The following is a 20,240-nucleotide window of genomic DNA, read 5'->3' as shown; positions in this document are numbered from 1 at the left end:
ACCTTTTACTTGTCTCCTCTGTGCCAAGTGCAGCTAGTGCTCCCTTCCAGGAGATTGTTGGAAGAGGTTAGCAACCAGACCCAACAGGTCGGTTCTGCTGGATCCCTAATCAGGCATCAGAAGGATATCTTCAGCTCCTCCCATCCGTAGGAAACTGATGTCACTCCAGACGCACTGAATCTGATCCTGAAGGCTTGGGCCTTTGCTCCCATCACAGAGTTGATCATCAAGAGCTGTGCCACTTGGCCCCGTGGTTAAAATCATGGAATGTCTGCCGTACCAGGTGCAGAGGTTGCTGCAAATGATGATTTGCAATAGCCAAGATTTTAGAGTCACTCTCTCCAAAGTCAGTTGGCAAATTCAAGTTCTTTTATTTTCAAATATGTATCTATTGGAGATACATATGTGTATACACACACACACACACACACACACACACACACACACAGAAAATGCTACTCTCTCAACTCATCCCACCCGCTCCTTATCCCACTGTGTCCACAAGTCCGTTTTCTACGTCTGTGTCTGTACTCCTGCAAATAGGTTCACCAATACCATTTTCTAGATTCCATGTATATGGAATGTGTTAATATGTTTGCGTTAATATGTTTGTTTTTCTCTTTCTGACTTATGTTATTCTGTATAATATACTCTAGGTTCAGAGCCTGTTATCTTGAGATATTCTCTTCAATTCTACCTAACTCACCAGTGTGTGAAGCTTTTCCTATAAAAGTGAAAAACTATAGTTCTTTAGAGCTATATATAGTATTTATATACACACACACACACATATATATATATATAGTTTATTACTATATATATAGTCAAACCCCAAAAGTAGATATCAGGTGCCCTCTTATTTTCGTATCTCTTGATTTTTTTTTTAACTTATGATGCTGCACAGACCCCATAGGGATTTTAAAACCGTGTAGTTGATGGTTATATCTTGTTAATTAAGCAGAGTGGGATGTTGTGTATACAAGGAGTTGCTAAAATCCGATATTTATATTTGGATCCTTATCCAGTGGTTCCATGTTTCAGAGCTCTTATGTGCAGTTGTCACAATTTTTAGATCAATAGAGGGCTCTTTAAAAGCTTGATCACTCTGACTGGTCTGTAAATACTCCTTTCTCCCAGTTCATCAAGTGCCCTGTCTCCTTCCATCGCCTTCATGAAATCCTTTCCATCTTCTTAAACCATGGTGATCTTTCCCTACTCTGAATCCCATTACCATTTATTGCTATCAACATTTGACATTTGTATTTTTATTGTTTTAAATGTAATAACTAGACTGTCACATACTGTAAATACTAGATGGTTTTTCTTGTAAATTCAAGAGAAAGAGCTGCAATTATGTTTATTTGTATCATCCATATTGCCAAGCACTGTGATATGCTTACATATGCACAAAAGTAAGTTGCTAGGTGAACCAACAAATTAATACTTGAATCATAATATGATGAGAACTGGCAAAACATTTTCTCAGATTTTATTGAAGATGAAACTATTTACATCTGGGCTAAATTAAAATTAAAGATATGACTCCTGACAAATAAGAAATTTTGAAATGCTGAAATTTCTTATCAGAACAAATTATAGTTTACATAGAATCTTAGAGATATTTAGTTCATTTGATGACTGCATTAGAGTTCTCTAAAGAAATAGTACCAATAATATATATATGAAGAGATTTATTACAAGGAATTGGTTCAGGCAATTATAGAGACTGGAAGTCAAGATCTGGTTTATGTGAGCTGGGAGACCAAGGAAAACCAGTGGTGTAATTCAGTCTGGGTCTGAAAGCCAGGAAGTCAGGAGTATCAGGGGTAGGAAAAGATCTATATCCCATCTCAAGCAATTAGGCCGAAAGGGCTAACTTGTTCCGCCAACTTTTTCTTCTATTCGGGTCCTCAGCACATTGGATGATGTCCACTCCGTGGAAGAGGGCAAACCACTTTATCAGGTCCAACAATTCAAATGCTAATTTCATCAGAAATACCCTCACAGACACACCTTAAAACAATTGCTAGCCAAATATCTGGGCACCCCATGATCTAGTCAGATTGACAAAGAAAATCACCAGTACAGTACTGAATAAACTTGAAACCATGTATGTTAGCAACTTGTCCGAGGTGATTAACTAGGTAATCATGACCTAGGTCATTTGTCTTAGAAGGAGTCCAATATTGGGGGAATTTAGCAAACAGTATAGGCGACCGAATGAGTCTTGCCTGTGGGTGGGTTGCAGGCAACACACTATAGACAACATTCTCTCAGATACCACTCTGTAACACCAGTAAGCTTAGAGGTGAATTTCTGATCTATTAATATTCTAACGGTTTGTTCTCTCTCTGTCTACTTTTGAGAAGTGGAAATTTTCTTTAAGTTTAGGCCTCGTCACTCTTCACAGATGAGAGAAATTTACTGTTATTCTCAGGGCATTCCATTTCTGCTGGAAGCTTCAGAAATGTCATAGGATGTTCAAGACATTTTAAAAGGAGGCATTGACAAATGGAAGTGCATCCAAAAGAAGGTGACCAGACTGGTGAAATGTCTGGAAACATGTCATGTGAGGAATGTGTCTGTCACTTTATGTTTGGAAAGTAGTAACGTTGAGTCGGAAAGATGCTCCACTTCCCTGCAGGGCAATGATAAGTTCCTTCAATTATCTGAAGAGCTGCCATGTGAAACTTGGATTTTATATTTTCTGAATAGTTCTAGAGGGCAAAATTTGGGCCAGTGTATGGCAGGTACAAGGACAATAGTTTGAATTGTTGTTTCAACTCCTTTTTTTCATACCACTGGAGGTGCACTCGGGATCCTTATCAGCAAAAGCCAGTATTAAATGGGAGATAGCCCGGATGAACCGAGTTACTTCTGACTTCAAGACGGTGTGATTATCTGTCTCTAAGCTGTATCCAAATTATGACAACCAAACCTCATTCAGTTCTCTCACTCAGATGAAGAGCATTTTAGGAAACATGATGCCTTAGGAGCCATTGCTGATACCAGGAGGCTTCCCTGGTGGATCAGGTGGTAAAGAATCTTCCTGCAATGCAGGAGACCACGGATCGATCCCTGGGCCGGGAGATCCCCTGGAGAAGGGAATAGCTACCTGTTCCAGTATTCTTGTCTGGAGAATCCCATGAAGCCTAGTGATTAATTGCTGAAGATGTAGATAGAATAGAGCCTGTTATCTTTTCTAAAAATATATATATACATATATATTTTTTTAATAGGAGGATAATTGCTTTACAATATTGTGCTGACTTCTACTGTACAGCAGTGTGAATCAGCTATAAGAACACATGTGTCTCCTCCCACTAGAGCCTTGCTCCCACCCTACCATCAGCCCACCCCTCATCACAGACACCGGGCTGAGCTTCCTCTGCTAAACGGCAGCTTCTTACTAGCTCTGTGTTTTACATGTGAACATGTACACATGTCAGGGCGACGCTCTCGATTCGTCCCACCCTTTCCTTCCCCTGTTCTATCCACAGGTTCATTTTCTGTGTCTGCCTCTCTATTCCTGCCCTGTGAATAGGTTCATCAGTCCCATTTTGCTAGATTTTATATATATATGTGTGTGTGTGCACGTTAATATATGATCATTGTTTTTCTCTTTCTAACTTACATCACTCTGTATAATATACTCTAGGTTCGGAGCCATTATCCTGAGATGTTCTCTGCAGTTCTACCTAACTCACCAGTGTGTGAACCTTTCCCTCTGACAGTGAAACAATATAGTTCCTTAGGAGGCTGTCTGCATTGATCTACATGAAGGAAGTAGAATGTATTTAAAGTAAATCCCTGTCCCCTCAATCTCTGTAGGTCAACAGTAGATATTCGAAGCAGCTTATATAAAGCAAGTGTGTTATCTATTCTGGGGAAAGAACTAAAGGTCCTTGGCTATGCTTGATGGGTACATCATCATTATTTAATCTCCTTTGGCCCCCCCAGTTGCCGGCATCTGAAATAAAGCAAACTTTCTTTTCCACCAAAAAAAAAAAAAAAAACACAAATGTAATTTAATGAAATACAGCTTTGAAAGTGTTAGAGAATGAATCAAACTGTAAGATGTGCCAGAGGTTTTAAAATAAAATCATATTTCAGTGTGGTTGAAATAATGTTCACTGTGAGGCAACATATATAAAGCAATATTCTTTCACTTCTCACCTTCCTTAGAATAGAAAGTATATATTTAACAATTAATTTGAGGTGTGAATGTGACTCCAACTACCATTCTAGTGATGGTTCATCTTTTATCCTTTTTGTTTTTTAATTTCACTTAAGCTGCACTCAAGGCTCATATGTAGGTTTAGTACAGATTTCACTGAACACACGAGTTCCATGATAGAACTCATTTTATTAGACCCTGCACTCAATACAAAGCATCAATTGCAGAGGGTCACGCTGCATTTTTCTAGCTGTCACACCAATATTCTTGCTGAGTGCCATCTGCAAGGTCTCAGGTTCTGTATTGATACTGGAACTCATTTAGTTTGATCCGAGAGCTATTTCCAAAATGCCTGCAGTATACAGAAAAGCACTTTATCAACAGTCCATTGCTGTGGAGATAGAAAGAGCAGTAAAATTCTCTATGGTATAGATATTTAGATAAATGATGATAATAAATTTAAAGAGAAACAATTCTAAGAAAAGTTGTATTATAGTAAATGAACCTACCTGTCCTAAACCCTGTCACTCAAAGGAGATTCGGATACTTCAGAATGCTTAGATTTTGAAATGCAAAGCTGATATTGTTGTTGTTTGGTCACCAAGTTGTGTCCACCTCTTTTGAGACCCCATGGGACTGTAGCCCATCAGGCTCCTCTGTCCGTGGGATTTGCCAGGCAAGAATACTGGAGTGGGTCACCGTTTCCTTCTTTGGGGGATCTTCCTAATGCAGGTATCAAACCCACGTTCCCTGCACTGGCAGGAAGCTGCTTTACCACTGAGCCACCAGGGAACCCATTGGAAGCTGGTTAATTCTTCTTACATGATGTATCTGTAAACGTAGGAAGCTCCTACCAGATAATAGAATTATCTTGGCAGAGTGCCATGGACTAGGTAAAAATCTTTCTCAAACTGCTCCTGATAGATCTTTATAACCTCTGATAGGCCTGAACTCTCACTCTGACATCTCACTATCTTTTCAGGTGAAAAACAGCACAAGTCTGTATTCAGAGAAAGGAAAATAAAGTATTTCCAAAAGTGATTAATCATTCAGTTCGATGACAAAAACATTGTTTGCAGTGTGGACTCAGCATAGAAGTAAACCTGGTTTCCACCATTTATCAGCTTAACCAAAGACTCAAGGTAGTTACGTCACCTCTGTGTTACAGGAGTTTCACTTCAAAGATTTACTTTAAGAATGAAATTACAGTGGTGAAGATCTTTGCAGTTTGCCAAGCACGTCTGCATTATGCATTTGCAGAAATGAATCTGAAAAGGTCAAAGACAGTTGAAGTCTTTGAGCCCAGACTTAGGAGTTTGAAATTGGCTTCATCCCCCCCCTTTTATTCTGCAAAGAAGGGAGAGCCTTAAAAACATTTTGGAAAAGGATTGACAAGATTCTAGCTTTGATTTAGAGAACTTAATCTGGTGAAATTGGCTAAGGACTTGATACAGGGAAAGAGAGAAACACTATTGTTGAGGCAATTGACTCAGCTAAAAATCAGATGCAGTAATAAAGGTGAGGAGGTGGGAGCTATAAAGAGGCAGCCACATCCTTTGTTTCTTCAGAAAAGTCCATCTGCCTTCTTTCAAATTGTAGATTATAGGAGAACATCAAGGCCTGACATGTGAGTTTAGATATTAAAAATAAATAATAGGAAAATTAACTTAAGAATATTGGTTAGGAACTATGGACGCGTTTTAGGAGTATGTAGATTGAATAGCGAGGTGGCTGAAATCTAAGAGGCCTGTTGTTGTTCAGTGCCTCAGTTGGTCTGACTCTGTGATCCCATGGACTGCAGCACGCCAGGCTTCCCTGTCCTTCACCATCTCCTGGAGCTTACTCAAACTCATGTTCATTGAGTCAGTGATGCCATCCAACCATCTCATCCTCTGTTACCCATTTCTCCTAATCCATTCTCCTATCCATTTCTCCTAAGAGCTGATGTATCAGCTCTTCGCATCAGATGGCCAAAGAAGCCTGTTAGGAGGTGGTCAGAAATTCTAGTGTTAACCCAAGGGTATTAAAATTCTTGGATTCTTCCTCCTAACAGAACTTTCTCCCTAGACATTGAACCTTACTCCACCCCATTAACACATTTGTATATACGATTTATTTTTCTTCTAATCTCTGAAGTTTATCTAAACAATTGCTATTTTTATCCCTTGTACTTGGGTCTTACCCCAGGAATTACCTGAATGATTCCACAACTACTTTCAAAGGAATAACTTCTGAATATTGATTTGGAAATAGAATCTGAGTCACGGTGCCCAGTATTATGGAGGCCCTGATGTGCTTCTTTACAAAGAGTTTGTCGAAGAAAGCATTTGAAGATTCAGGCAAAGAAGATGAGAGGTTGGCTCTCAGAACTAATGAAGAAAATGAAAACTGGCCAGTTCTTAAACTTCTTTTAGAAATGAGCCTTATTAGTGTATTGGGCAGAGACCATGCCTTTTCTATGTTAGAAGTTTTTAATTTGGTAGTGAATGTAAGAGAAACCATTATAACTTACAATTATTATAATATCAACTCTTTGGAACTTTAAGAGAACCTCACGTGAAATCATTGGCAGTACATCATCTTTCAAACTGCTGCTACTGCTGCTAAGTCACTTCAGTCGTGTCCGACTCTGCGACCCCATAGACGGCAGCCCACCACGCTCCTCCGTCCCTGGGATTCTCCAGGCAAGAACACTGGAGTGGGTTGCCATTTCCTTCTCCAGTGCATGCATGTGTGTCTGACTCTATGTGACCCTATGGACAGCAGCCCACCAGGCTCCTCCATCCACAGGATTCTCTAGGCAAGAATAGTGGAGTGGATTGCCATTTCCTTCTCCAATCTTTCAAACTAGATAAGAATAATTTATTATTGGTGTTAAAATTATGTTTTGGAAGTGTTCCTATTACAGTTTTCCCAAAATGCAGTACTCATAATTTCAAAAAAATTCCCTTGTATGGTTATATGTGTGTGCATGTGTGTGTGTCTGTGTGTGAGTGTGTATGATTCTATAGGTAAAATATGCTTCAATAATGGTACTTAAAATGAGAGAAATAGTGATTGTCGGTATACCCAATAGTGACTATTTCTTTAGGGAATTTGGAGACCTGCTTATGGAATATATTGCTATTTGGAAATTAGCTGAAAAGGTCAGAAATAGCATATGCTTGTTATATGTATGCATGACTGTTGAAATTTTATCTTTCAATATCTAGTTATGTTTCTTCATCCTTTCAACAGTGATAAAACTCATACTTTTAGGAAGTCATCATCAGTAATAAAGTAATATTTAGCAATGAAAAAATCTCTTGCTAAGCTTTGGAAATGAGAACTAGAATCAGTATTCTGTAAAGTTTATAATGACTTTTCTTATGCTATTCTAAATAGTTCTTATTTTAATGTAAATATTTTCTTTTAATAAAGCATGTGATATAGAGGTTGAGTCCTATGTTTACTCTTGCAATACTAAAATATTTTCCATCAGGGAAGATATTTACTTGATTCTTCAAAAAATATCAATTTTTACTTTATTATAAAAATAAAATCTAACATACTTAAATTTGAATTTTAGTTTTACTACTTTTAGGTCATATGATCTTGAACTAATTTCTGTACCCTAAAAATTCAGCATAGTAATAGCTTATTTTAATGAGGATTAAATGAATCAATACATGTAAAACATTAGAATGGTACTTGGCTGTTGCATGCATGCCAAGTCTCTTCAGTCATGTCCAAATCTCTGTGATCCTCACTGTATCCTGCTAGGCTCTTCTGTCCATGGGATTTTCTATGCAGGAATACTGGAGTGGATTGCCATGCCCTTCTCCAGGGGATCTTCCCAACCCAGAGGCAGAACCCAGGTCTCCTGGATTGCACGTGGATTTTTTACCATCTGAGCCACTAGTAAATACCTAAAAATTATAACTGTTATTATTAACATTGCTTAATAAATTTATGAATTAAGATATCACATTTTTATATGAAATTATATAAACACATATACCTAGCATGGTGTACTATAGGACTAAACTAATGGTAGCTAAAATCTGTAAGGTAAAAGATATTGGAAATATAGAAAAATGTACAGAAGAATGTAAAAGTTATTAATACTAAAATCTTAACCAGTCACAGAAAGGCAGTCTTTTATTTATTTTGTTATATATTGTTGAATTCAAGGGAGCCTGCACTAGGTGAGATCACATTTTTCAAAGCAAGGAAAATATTTATTTATTCATAACTATTGATAAATTACAAAATAAAGTAGAAGTATGTAAAGTTTGCTATATGCTTATTTAATATTGTTAAGCTCACAGTAATGGCACTTTTTAAAAAAGGAAAATGTAAATTTAAAACACATTATTAATAGTTATGTGCTTCCCTGGTAGCTCAAATGATAAAGAATCTGCCTGCAATGCAGGAGACACGGGTTTGATCCCTGGGCAGGAAGATCCCCAGGAGAAGGGAATGGCAGCCCACTCCAGTATTCTTGCCTGGAGAATCCCATGAACAGAGCAGGCTACAGTCCATGGGCTCCCAAAAAACTGGGTATGACTGAGCAACTAGCACTTTCACTTTTCACTTTCATTTATTTTGTAATATTTTTGCACATGGATAGTATACACACACATACACACAACTTGAATTTTAAATCATCTGGAGCTGTCATCTGAATCTGACCCAATGTATAGTCAGTGGATGAGCACCATCAGCATAACCTAAGCCTGGGATAACTATTGACTCTTGAGTGTGGTCCTAGACCCACCAAATCAAAAACCTGGTTTGGTTAATGTGCATATGCTGCTGGTCAGTCACTCAGTCTTGTCTGAATCTTTGCGACGGCATGGACTCTAGGGCTCCGCTGTCCATTTGATTTTCCCAGCAAGAATAGTGGAGTGAGTTGTCATTTCCTCCTTGAGAGGATTTTTATGACTCAGAGTTCAAACCGCGGACTCTTGCATCTCCTGCATTGTAGGTGGATTCTTTACCACTTGACTCTGTGCATATAGATAGCATATAACTCATACTCATTTTAAATTTGAGAAGCAATGTTTTAAACCATAATGATAATAATACTCATACTGAAACGAAGCTTGTTGGGTTTACATATTTTGTAGAATGATTCATATAGGAAAATAAGCTGCTTTTGAAACTAATCAAGTCTTTACATGCCATTGCTTTGTGTGACTAAAACCAAAGTGTATGTACTATAATAATATTAGTGCCTCAGTGTACAATCTTGCTTCAGTGCTGTTTTAGAGTTACTTGTTTCTCTTTTGGCTTGTTATTGATCATAGCTACAGATAGAACATGAATAATTTAGAAGTCTCTAAATTTTAACCCTAGTCTGTGATACTTACAAAATATACTCAAAAATAAAATTAATAGTATATGTAATATCAATATTCCCCACAGAATACCAATCTGAGATTGTTACAGTTGCGAATCCTTTCAGAAAATAATTAATGGACACAGTTGTCATCTTTAGTGTGCTTCTTGTTAAGGAAAAAGTGTTAATAAATCTTTTATTTTTTGTAATGGAAATTGTTTTAATATCTCAAAAGAGCAGGCAGACATACGTGAATAAGTATGAGAAAAATAATTTGTTATATGGAGGAAAACTATATAAAGTAATATTTGTTAGGTAGGCTATAGCCAGTTCATGTCAGCACTTGTAGGTCACAATAAAATAATTGGATTTTAATCCTGTACAATAGAAAACCAATGAAAATTTTTAAGCAGGCTAGTAAAATGATGTATTATGCTGTAAAACAGTTTACCCCGGCCAGAATGTGAGCAGTGGTTGATATAATGGGTCAAGAGTGGGATTGGTGAGAATAGATAGAAAACTTTCGCTGTCCTCTAGGTAATAGATGATGGTGACTTCAACTGATGAAAGAAGAGAGATGTATGGATTTTAGTTATATTCATGGTGCATCAGTCTTCCCATGGGGCTCAGAGGTAAATGATCTGCCTGCCAATGAAGGGGATGCAGGACACACAGGTTCAATTCATGGGTCAGGAAGATCCCCTGGAGGAGGGCATGACAACCCACTCCAATATTCTTGGCTGGAAAATCCCATGGACAGAGAATCCTGGAGAGCTACATTCATGGAGTCACAAAGAGATGGACAGGGCTGAGTGACTGAACACACACACACACGCAGGGTTCATAATTATAACAGAACAGGAATTTATCAACAAGGATCCCTAAAATCAAGGGTCCAGTTTGGATTAAGTTTGGAAAGTAGTAGATAATTTGGTGATTAACACAACAGATTTTGGAAAGGCTCAGTTCAGTTCAGTTGCTCAGTCATGTCCAACTCTTTGCGACCCCATGGACTGCAGCATGCCAGGCCTCCATGTTCATCAAAAACTCCCAGAGCTTACTCAAACTTCATGTCCATTGAGTCAGTGATGCCATCCAACCATCTCATCCTCTGTCATCCCCTTCTCCTCCTGCCTTCAATCTTTCCCAGCATCAGGGTCTTTTCAAATGAGTCAGCTCTTCACATCAGGTGGCCAAAGAATTGGAGTTTCAGCTTCAACATCAGTCCTTCCAATGGACATCCAGGACTGATTTCCTTTAGGATGGACTGATTGGATCTCCTTGCAGTCGAAGGGACTGATTTCCTTTAGGATGGACTGGTTGGATCTCCTTGCAGTCGAAGGGACTCTCAAGAATCTTCTCCAGCACCACAGTTCAAAAGCATCAATTCTTTGGCACTCAGCTTTCATTATAATCCAACTCTCATATCCATACATGACTACTGGAAAAACCATAGCCTTGACTAGACAAATCTTTGTTGGCAAAGTAATGTCTCTGCTTTTTAATATGCTATGTAGGTTGGTCATAACTTTCCTTCCAAGGAATAAGCATCTTTTAGTTTCATGGCTGCAAGTCACCATCTGCAGTGATTTTGGAGCCCCCAAAAATAAAGTCAGCCACTGTTTCCACTATTTCCCCATCTATCTGCCATGAAGTGATGGGACCAGATGCCATGATCTTAGTTTTCTGAATGTTACCTTTAAACCAACTTTTTCACTCTCTTCTTTCACTTTCATCAAGAGGCTCTTTAGTTCTTCTTCACTTTCTGCCATAAGGGTGGTGTCATCTGCATATCTGAGGTTATTGTAGTTCTCCCAGCAATCTTAATTCCAGCTTGTGCTTCTTCCAGCCCATTGTTTCTTATGATGTACTCTGCATGTATAAGTTAAATAAGCAGGGTGACAATATACAGCCTTGACATACTCCTTTTCCTATTTGGAACCAGTTTATTTTCCCATGTCCAGTTCTAACTGTTGCTTCCTGACCTGCATACAGGTCATACAGGGAAAGGTTCAAATCCTACTTTATTGGTTATTAGTAGTGGCTCTTTATTAATTTTTTAAAACTGAGCCTGAGTTCTCTTATCTTTAAAATATGGAGAGGTTAATGTTACCTACCTTATAGGTTAGACTTAGGTTATTAAGTTAGACAATTCCTATAAAATGATAAAAAGCAATTCCTGATACATTGCAAGCAATGAAATAGTAATCATCACCATTATGATATGATATGACTATTACTATTGGTCAAAAAAATAGCAATATCAAAGAGACAATGGTATAAAGTATGAGTTATGAAGACCAGTGATTAATTATTTTAAGAAATATCTCATCTCATTACACTTATTTTTGAGTTAATAAACACTATCCTAGGATAGCCTTTACTATTTTTTTCTGTCAACTTATCTTTCTTTCCTTTATCCTTCTCTCTTTTTGTGGATTGCAGCGGAGAGTTGAGCAGAGTTGGGAAGTAGCATTAGGACAATGGAAAAGACATTCTAATTATAAAAAGAACATTTTATTTCCCTTTTTCAAATGTATAGTTACTTCGAAAGTAAATTCATACTTTCAATTCATTGAATTTAAATTTCCTATGTAAATAGATATTATTTTTGATAATAGATTTTTAGTTTCATCCAATACTTATTAAATATTGAAACTATGCAGAATAATCTGTATCTTGCATGTTGACCTCATTGTCAAATTTTATCCTTTGAAATGTCAGGTTTATTGGCGTAGCAAAAAATACTTTCTCCTTCAGGTTTATTTTCTTCTTCCCTTCAGAAAAGTACATTATAACAAAATACCATTTTGTCTTCTGAAGTGGAAGATTGAAGATCTTCAAATATATTAATGTATTGGAACATAAGTTTCATTCTTTCAACTATTTAACAAAAAAAAAAAAGAAAGAATTTAATGAATGCCTAGATGATAGATACTTTGTCATGTTCTGAGAATTCCAGGGTAAAGCATGATAATATATTTGCTTTCAAGATGCAAAACCCCAAACATGTGAAGGTTAATACCTATTGTGTTTCTTTAAATGCTTTATAAAACATGCTATGTAAATTTGAATTATTATTGTTCTGGCCACTAATATATGGAAATCCTTCCAGAAGCAAATATCATTTTTCTTTTTGCATGTTTTGGCAGCCTTGAAACAAGGTTATGCAAAGAGACTTAGAGCAGTATACTAAAAGTGTCCCAGCATGAGGAGACTGACGCGTCAAACTGGTAAGTGAAAGAGATGGTTCATGGGTGTCTCTTTTATGCATTATTAAATCTGTTGATGCCATTTCTCACATAAAATATCCTCAGAGCTTATAAAAAAAATGAGAATGCTTCTAAAATATTTCCTATGAAATTTATTCTCATTACTTAGAATACCTTAGGGAGATGGTATTAGGTGGGAAAAGTCTGTTATAGACAGACAGGGATTTAAAGTAGCTTTGTGACTTTGTGGAAGTTGTTTAATTCTTTCAGTCTTTCTAATTTTAAAATGGAGATTATGGTTGTTGCCTTGTTATATTTTCCTATGAATTAAGTAAGAAATTACCTATGAACAGCTGAGCATTTCCTTAGCAAAGAAGAGGAGATAAAAGATATGACTAATATTTATTGAATACATTCCGTGTGTCAAGTACTAAATGCTAAATACTGCATTATTTTATTGAATATCACAACAACCCTTAAGTTTGAAGCTATTATTACTCTCATTTTGCTGAAGGCGAAATTGTGCATTGAAAGATGTGCGGCCTGCGTTAAATCACACATTGCTCCTGTGGCAATTGTTTGAATGCAGTTATCTGATGCCTGAGTTTCTGTTCTTATATTTATTCATAAAGCAAACAGACATTTATTAGGCATCTAATAAATACCAAGCTGCTTTTAGCTAAGATACTGTGCTGTTTCCCATGTGATTATTACTTAGAATATAACAGCCATATACTTATATGAAGTTTTACGTTGTTCAGTTGCTCAGTTGTGTCTGACTCTGTGACGCCATGATCTGAAGGACTCCAGGCTTCCCTGTCTTTCACTATCTCCGAGTTCTCTCAAACTCATGTCCCTTGAGTCAATGATGCCATCTAATCATCTCATCCTCCGTTGCCCCCTTCTCCTCATGCCTTCAGTCTTTCCCAGCATCAGGGGCTTTTCCAATGAGCTAGCTCTTAACTTTAGAGCTTATAAATAATTTATGAATAAGTAATTCTGTTTAGTTTCCATATAATCTCTATGGAAGACAAAGTTGGGATCTTTTCTCATATTTTTAGAGATGGAGAAATTGAGGTCCAGCATGTTGAATACATTCCATGTGCATATAGCTCTGTGCTTCTCAGACCCTACGGTTAAGGGTCAGTTACTGTTAATTCATTTAAATCCATTATAGACTGAATGCTTTTATAAAATTTCTAAAAAAAAGTATTACTAGGAAATGACTCAAAGTCATATAAAACATACAAATCCACACATTTATTATCATGTCTTTATCTTACAGACATAAAATTACTAAATGTCTATAAAGTTTCTAATGCTTGTCCTCTGTTTCCACACTTCCAATGGTACAGACCAATTAGCATGTGTAGATTGGCACGAAGCTGTAGACCTTTCAGTAAGTCTTAGCACCAGTAGAGCTAATATGAGGGAAATACAATGCTCACTCCTAGACATCCAGTCTTCTAGTCCATGTCTTCATACTGCTCCTATTGCCTCAATACGCAGCAAGAAGCTTGTTTCATAATCTAAGGGGCAAAAGATTGAATTGCAAATTGTTCACAGGCAATCACCGAAAGAGAATTGACCATAACAAAATATCTTAAAAGAGTCGTATGAAGTAATTAACATGAAAAAAAAGTTGAGAGTCTATAGGGGTGATTTCTTTTTAAATTATTTATAAGAAACCAAGACGTTAAAAAAAATTGATATGCTGCTGATTTTCTCCTGATATGTTTCTTCCCCTTCTTTTTTCATGGTATTTATTCTTTGAAAAGTGAAGTTGAGTTGTATTTAGAAGGCTGGACCTTGTCACTTCCTGGACAGTGTAGAGACGTTGTATATTTCTAAGAGATAAAGTGGATCTTGGCCTGCTATGAAATGTAAATGAATTCATCTCCCCACTACACTAAAAAATTCTGAAAATAGATGTTACTTGTTTATTTCAAAAAGTACCAAAGGAGATTACAGCACTTTGGGGGCAAAGTAAAATGAACACTGAGTCAGCAATGAAAATTTACTTCATAAGACAGTTTTGTAGCTTTCTCAGTTCTACTGAGATGGATCCAAATATTTACATGTGCTATGTTATTAATAACTATTTTGCCATCTGTGTCAAAGTAATATTGCACAGATGTTCATGAATAACTCTTGGTTGTGAGTAAATATTAGAGGAAGATTGAATTTTTCTCCAAATGATGCTGATGGGTTGGTTTTTTAATCACAGTTTAAGGTGTCAGTTGTTGTTTGGAAGTTCTACCAGATTAATAGTCCTTAATGCAACTTAAAATGGCTATAAGGGCACAGATAAAGATGAAAATTTATGATAAAATTCAAAACTGAGTCTTTCAACCAATCTATTATTAGCTTCTGGTTAGACTCCATATTGCTAAATTAAAATTTGCAATCTGGAATAGAGCAAGCCCATGGCCTTAAGTAATAGAGAGCGAGACTCTGTGTTCCTCCCTTGCCTTCTGCCTGCTAACTCAGAGATCCATGATTGGTATGACTTAGAAAGTTAAGCAACGGTATCCTGGCACCTCCCTTCAACCAGTGCCTTCATATCTGTATCCTAAAATGGATTGTCTTTCCTGATCCCTCTGAAAAGGGTAGAAAGAAAGGAAGGGCTTATGGAAATACATTGTAACCAAGGAGGAAGATAGGTTTTGCCGATGTGGTCATAATGATATTAGTGACGATCGTAATAGTACTGTGTATGTGTGTGATCAGAGAACCACAGTGTGGAGACAGGATGGGTCACTAGCATTCCAACAGAGGGGTTTTATTTGCGGGCTTTCCTGGTGGCTCAGAGGTTATGCCTGAGACTCATTGGAATTTAGGCCTGAGGTTGTTCACAGTCTACTCAACTGTGGAGCTTAGAGGCTTTCTACAAAAAAATCAAGTTATCAGTAGGACCAAGGGCTAATGGTCAGTCTTATGACTTGTCTGTTGAGAAATACTACCCTTCAATGGATTTTCCTCACATTCTCAAATACAGAAGCAATAGCAACAGCACAATCAAAGTCAAACATGATCTTGATGATGATTAATGTGGGGAATGAAAACCTGAGCTAATGCATGTGTAGATCAATGAGTTAGTATGAAAACCAGAAAAATATTTTAGAAAATTGTATTTTGTCCTTGACATTTGCATTGATTAATTTAGAAATACGAGCCATTAACATTGAAAAGTTGAAATGCAAAGGACTGAAAGGAAACAGAAAATATAATAGAATTAAATCGGCCTTCATAGGCGAGGGACTTCCCTGGTAGCTTAGCTGGTAAAGTTCTGCCGGCAATGCTGGAGATCCCAGTTCAATTCCTAGGTCAGGAAGGTCTGCTGGAGAAGGGTAAGCTACCCACTCCAGTATTCTTTGGCTTCCATGGTGGCTCAGTTGGTAAAGAATCCATCTGCCATGTGGGAGATCTGAGTCTGATTTCTGGGTTGGGAAAATCCCCTGGAGAAGGGAACAGCTACCCACTCCAGTATTCTGGCCTAGAGAATTCCATGGACTGTATAGTCCATGGGGTTGCAAAGAGTCAGGCATGACTGGGCAACTTTCACTCACTTTTGCAGGCAACAACTAACATAATTAGATTTATGGAAAGCAGATTGAAGAAGAAGCACTTAGAATGCAGAAGATAACGACAAGGATGAAAATTATGAGGAAAAAAATAATCACCAAAATGGCAAACAGATAAAACATGGTAATTATTTATGAAAAGAGAGGAAACAAATAAATAAAAAGAAGTCTTAATCAAAGAATCACAAGGGAAAGAAGTGTTACTCAAGAAAAAGAAAAATAAAAAGCATGTCTTATCCCTCTCAAATTTACTTGCTAAGATATGAGATTTTTTTAATATTGTGTGGGAATTCTATATTTTTTAAAAGTTAGGAAAACTTAGTGGTAAATTAATGTGAAAGGTTATTTTGGAACTGGTAGCTTATTTTTTAATGTTTAGTGCTTCTAAGACTATAGAAGCTTGATCTACTCAGATTTTCTTATTTTCATTAAACAATTTTGATAATTTCTGTTAGAAAAACTATCAATGCTAAGTAAGTGCCCATGTATGAATATTCATATAGGAAAAAAAAAGACTTGAAGTCTATGCATCAGTAGAATAATTAAGTGCTTTTTATTTTTCTATTTTAATATCATATATGTTATCTGACATATGGTATAATCATATAATTGATTAATTAAAGATCTTTGTTAAGTATGCTTAATGCACAGATTATAAGTGAACAGCTCAATAAATTATCACAAAACCAACAAACGTGTGTTAACCATTCAAATTAAGAAATAGAACATAATCAATACAGTTGGAGGTGCTCTTTTTCTTCCAAAATTACAAATCCCAATCCTCAATAAGATATCAATTTTCCTAAATTCAAATGCCATTAGTTATTGCACCTTTCTTTGAGTTTTATGTAAGCAGAATGATAGAATTTGTACATGTTTTGTTCTGTGGCCTGTTGTTCTCAATATTACTTATGTGAGACTTCTATGTGTAGTGGTAATAATTTACCTTTCAGTGCTATATACTCTTTTATCATGGCCACTTTGTGGCTCTTACATTCTTGTACTTGTCTTTGGGGACATGGATATGCACATTTCTGTTGGATATGTTATTAATTATATGTTGCATATATATTCATTTTTAGTAGATACTGCAACTTTCCCAAACTGGTTGTGCTAATTTGCTTTCCCACTGATAGACTGTAAGAGTTCTACTTGCTTCACCTCTTTACCAATACTTGAAATTACAAGAAACTTATTTTAGCACTCTGGTGAATGTGTTGTGGTATCTAATTATAGTTTTAATTAGCATTTCCATGGCGACTGAGAAGAGTGGCTTTGCTACCTTCAGATGAACAATTCCCTAAATACCCCAAAATTAAAAGGCAAGTGAGGAAGTATAAAGAAAGGTGGTAACTTTATTAACCTTTACTGAATGAACATTCAGTCTAAAGAGATCTAAGGTTCCTCTTTACAGTAGGGAATGAAAAACTGTATAAAAACATGTCTTTAAAATACGCATGCCTGGCAATATCATCCACCTTTAAAATTCAGCTTATTGAGAGATTGACCAAGATGGCAGGGTAGCAAGACCCTGAGCTCACTTCCTCTCCAGAGCACACAAAAACACCAACTATTTGCAGAACGACCGTCAATTAAAAAGGCCAGGAAAAAAGTGAAAGTGTTAGTTACTCAGTCATGTCAATTCTTTGAGACCCTACTGCCTATAGCCCTCCAGACTCCTCTGTCCATGGAATTCTCCAAGTGAGAATACTGGAGTGGATAGCCATTCCCTTCTCAAGGGGGTCTTCCTGATCCAGGGATCAAACCTAGGTCTCCTGCATTGCAGGCAGATTCTTTACTGTCTGAGCTACCAGAGAGGCCAGAGTCTACCAGAAAAAATCTTATAAAACTAAACACATGGAACTACAATGAGATGGCTAGGAGAGGTGAGTCAAGTCCCAAAGCAATGGGTTGGTGACCCACAAACTGGAGTATAATTATGCTACAGTGGTTCTCCCAAAGGGGTGACAGTTCCTGAACCTCACTTCAGGTTCCCCTGCCTAGGAGTCCTGCACTGGGAAAATGAGCCCTCAGAGCATTTGGCTTGGAAGGCCAGTGGTACTCAGTTTGGGGAATCCCACAAGACTGAGGGAAATAGAGACTTCACACTTAAAGGGAGCATACAAAACCACACAAAACTACTACTGTCTTGGAGAGACTCCTGAAGAGGCAGGGGAAGTGGCAGGTGTGACATAGGCATTGGCAGCAATCTTTAGTTTCTTCTGCCACGTGGACACTGGTGTTGACAGGCACCGTTGTGGAATCCTCCCACTAACTCCTTAGCACCAAAACATAGGCCCACCCAATAGCCCAGAAGAGCTAGTACTGGAACCCCTCAGGCCAAGCAACTCACCAGATGAGGTCACAGCCCCACCCATCAGCCAGCAGGTTGCCTAAAGGCCTCCTGAGGCCCCTGCAACCTAGAACATGATCCTGCCTATCAGAGGGCCCAGGAACAAGCTCCATCCATGAGTAGGCAGAGATCAGTCCCAGAATCACATGGGCTCTGATTCTGCTCTCAGGAAACCTGCTCTGGACTTGACTAGCCTCACACACTAAGAGGTAGACTCCACAGGCAGGAAAACTAAATCATACAACCTGTGGACTTGTCCTGTCCTCAGCATGCCAGACCATGCCCTGGGAGTATCTGGAGCCTGCCCTGCCCACTAGGAGGCCAACACAAACTTCAGGACGACAGCTTTGGGCCCTGGGAACACATTCCAGGATGTTGTGCTGCCTGTCAGTAGTATAGCACTAACCCCAGAACCTGGCATAATCTACCAGTGAGTGAAGAGCTGTGGATCTTCCGGACCCCAAATGCATCCAGCAATCAGCCAACAGTAACCCATGGGGGCCACTGGAGTTCTACAGTCAGCTTCCCATGACCAAGTGGTATCAACCAGTAGCCAATAGCCTCCACACAAGGCAGGGACTAGCAACAAACCAAACCAGGAATAAGTCAAGCCTACCAGACTGCTGACATAGTCTGCTCACCACAACAGGGCTCAGGCAACCCTCAGGAGGGGAGACTCTAGAGCATACATTTTTTGTGGCAAGAGAGAAGGGTGCTGCTGGGATGTATAGAATGTTTCCTATATTATGCTATTTCTCCAATATTGGGAAACATATCTAACCTACCACATACATAAAGATACACACAGCAACTTAGGCAAAATGAAGTGGCAGAGGAACGTGTTCCACATAAGGACCAGATAAAACCCAAGAAAAACTAAGTAAAGTGAACATAGGCAATCTATCTGAGAAAGAGTCCAGAGTAATGATCATGAAGATGATCCATTCTTCTCTCTCAGAAGAGGAAGAAATGAATGCACAGAGTGAGAAGTTAAAAATTATTCACAAAGAGTTAGAAAATATAAAGAACCAAACAGAGGTTAAGGGTACAATAAATAAATGAAAACATACACTAGGAAGGATGAATAGTAAGCAGATTAAATGATACAGAGGAATGGATCAGCCAGCTGAAAACAGAGTAGTGGAAATCACTGAAGCAGAAGAAAAGAAAGAAAAAAGAATTAAATGAGAATAGTTTTAAGAGACCTCTGGGTCAAGCACACTAATATTCTCACTACAGGGTTCTCAGAAGGAGGATAGGGAGAGAGGGCATCTGAGCAACTATTTGAAGGAAGTAGTCATCCTATTTCAAGAAGGACAGAGTCCCATGCAGTATTTACTGGAAGAGAAACAAACCAAGGCAAGTTGTAATTAAAATAGCAAAAATTAGAAAATACTAAAAGCAGCAAGCATAAGGCAACAAATAACATAAAAGGAACTCTCATAAGGCAATCAGCTGACTTTTGAGCAGAAACTCTGCAGGCTAGAAGGGAATGGCATGAGATATTTAAAGTGATAAAAGGGGAAAAAATATATATCAGTTCAGTTCAGTCTCTCAGTCATGTCCGATTCTTTGCAAGCCCATGGACTGC

General features: G+C 37.8%; 1 protein-coding gene across 7 annotated transcripts in view; it reads left to right on the top strand.

Annotated features, from left to right (window-relative positions):
* Positions 1-20,240, top strand: part of LINGO2 (leucine rich repeat and Ig domain containing 2) — a 1,346,710-nt gene that overhangs the window by 757,472 nt on the left and 568,998 nt on the right. For 6 of the 7 annotated variants that reach the window (XM_070480605.1, XM_070480601.1, XM_070480604.1 and 3 more), the window contains one exon: positions 12,653-12,733. The exons of the other annotated variant lie outside the window; for it this stretch is intronic. The gene's annotated coding sequence lies outside the window, so the exon portion shown is untranslated. The remainder of the gene's footprint in view (positions 1-12,652; positions 12,734-20,240) is intronic. 7 annotated transcript variants of the gene reach the window in all.

Source organism: Odocoileus virginianus, chromosome 18 (assembly GCF_023699985.2).
Source record: "Odocoileus virginianus isolate 20LAN1187 ecotype Illinois chromosome 18, Ovbor_1.2, whole genome shotgun sequence".
Classification (NCBI taxonomy): Eukaryota; Metazoa; Chordata; class Mammalia; order Artiodactyla; family Cervidae; genus Odocoileus; species Odocoileus virginianus.
This window is presented reverse-complemented; position numbering and strand designations above follow the sequence as displayed.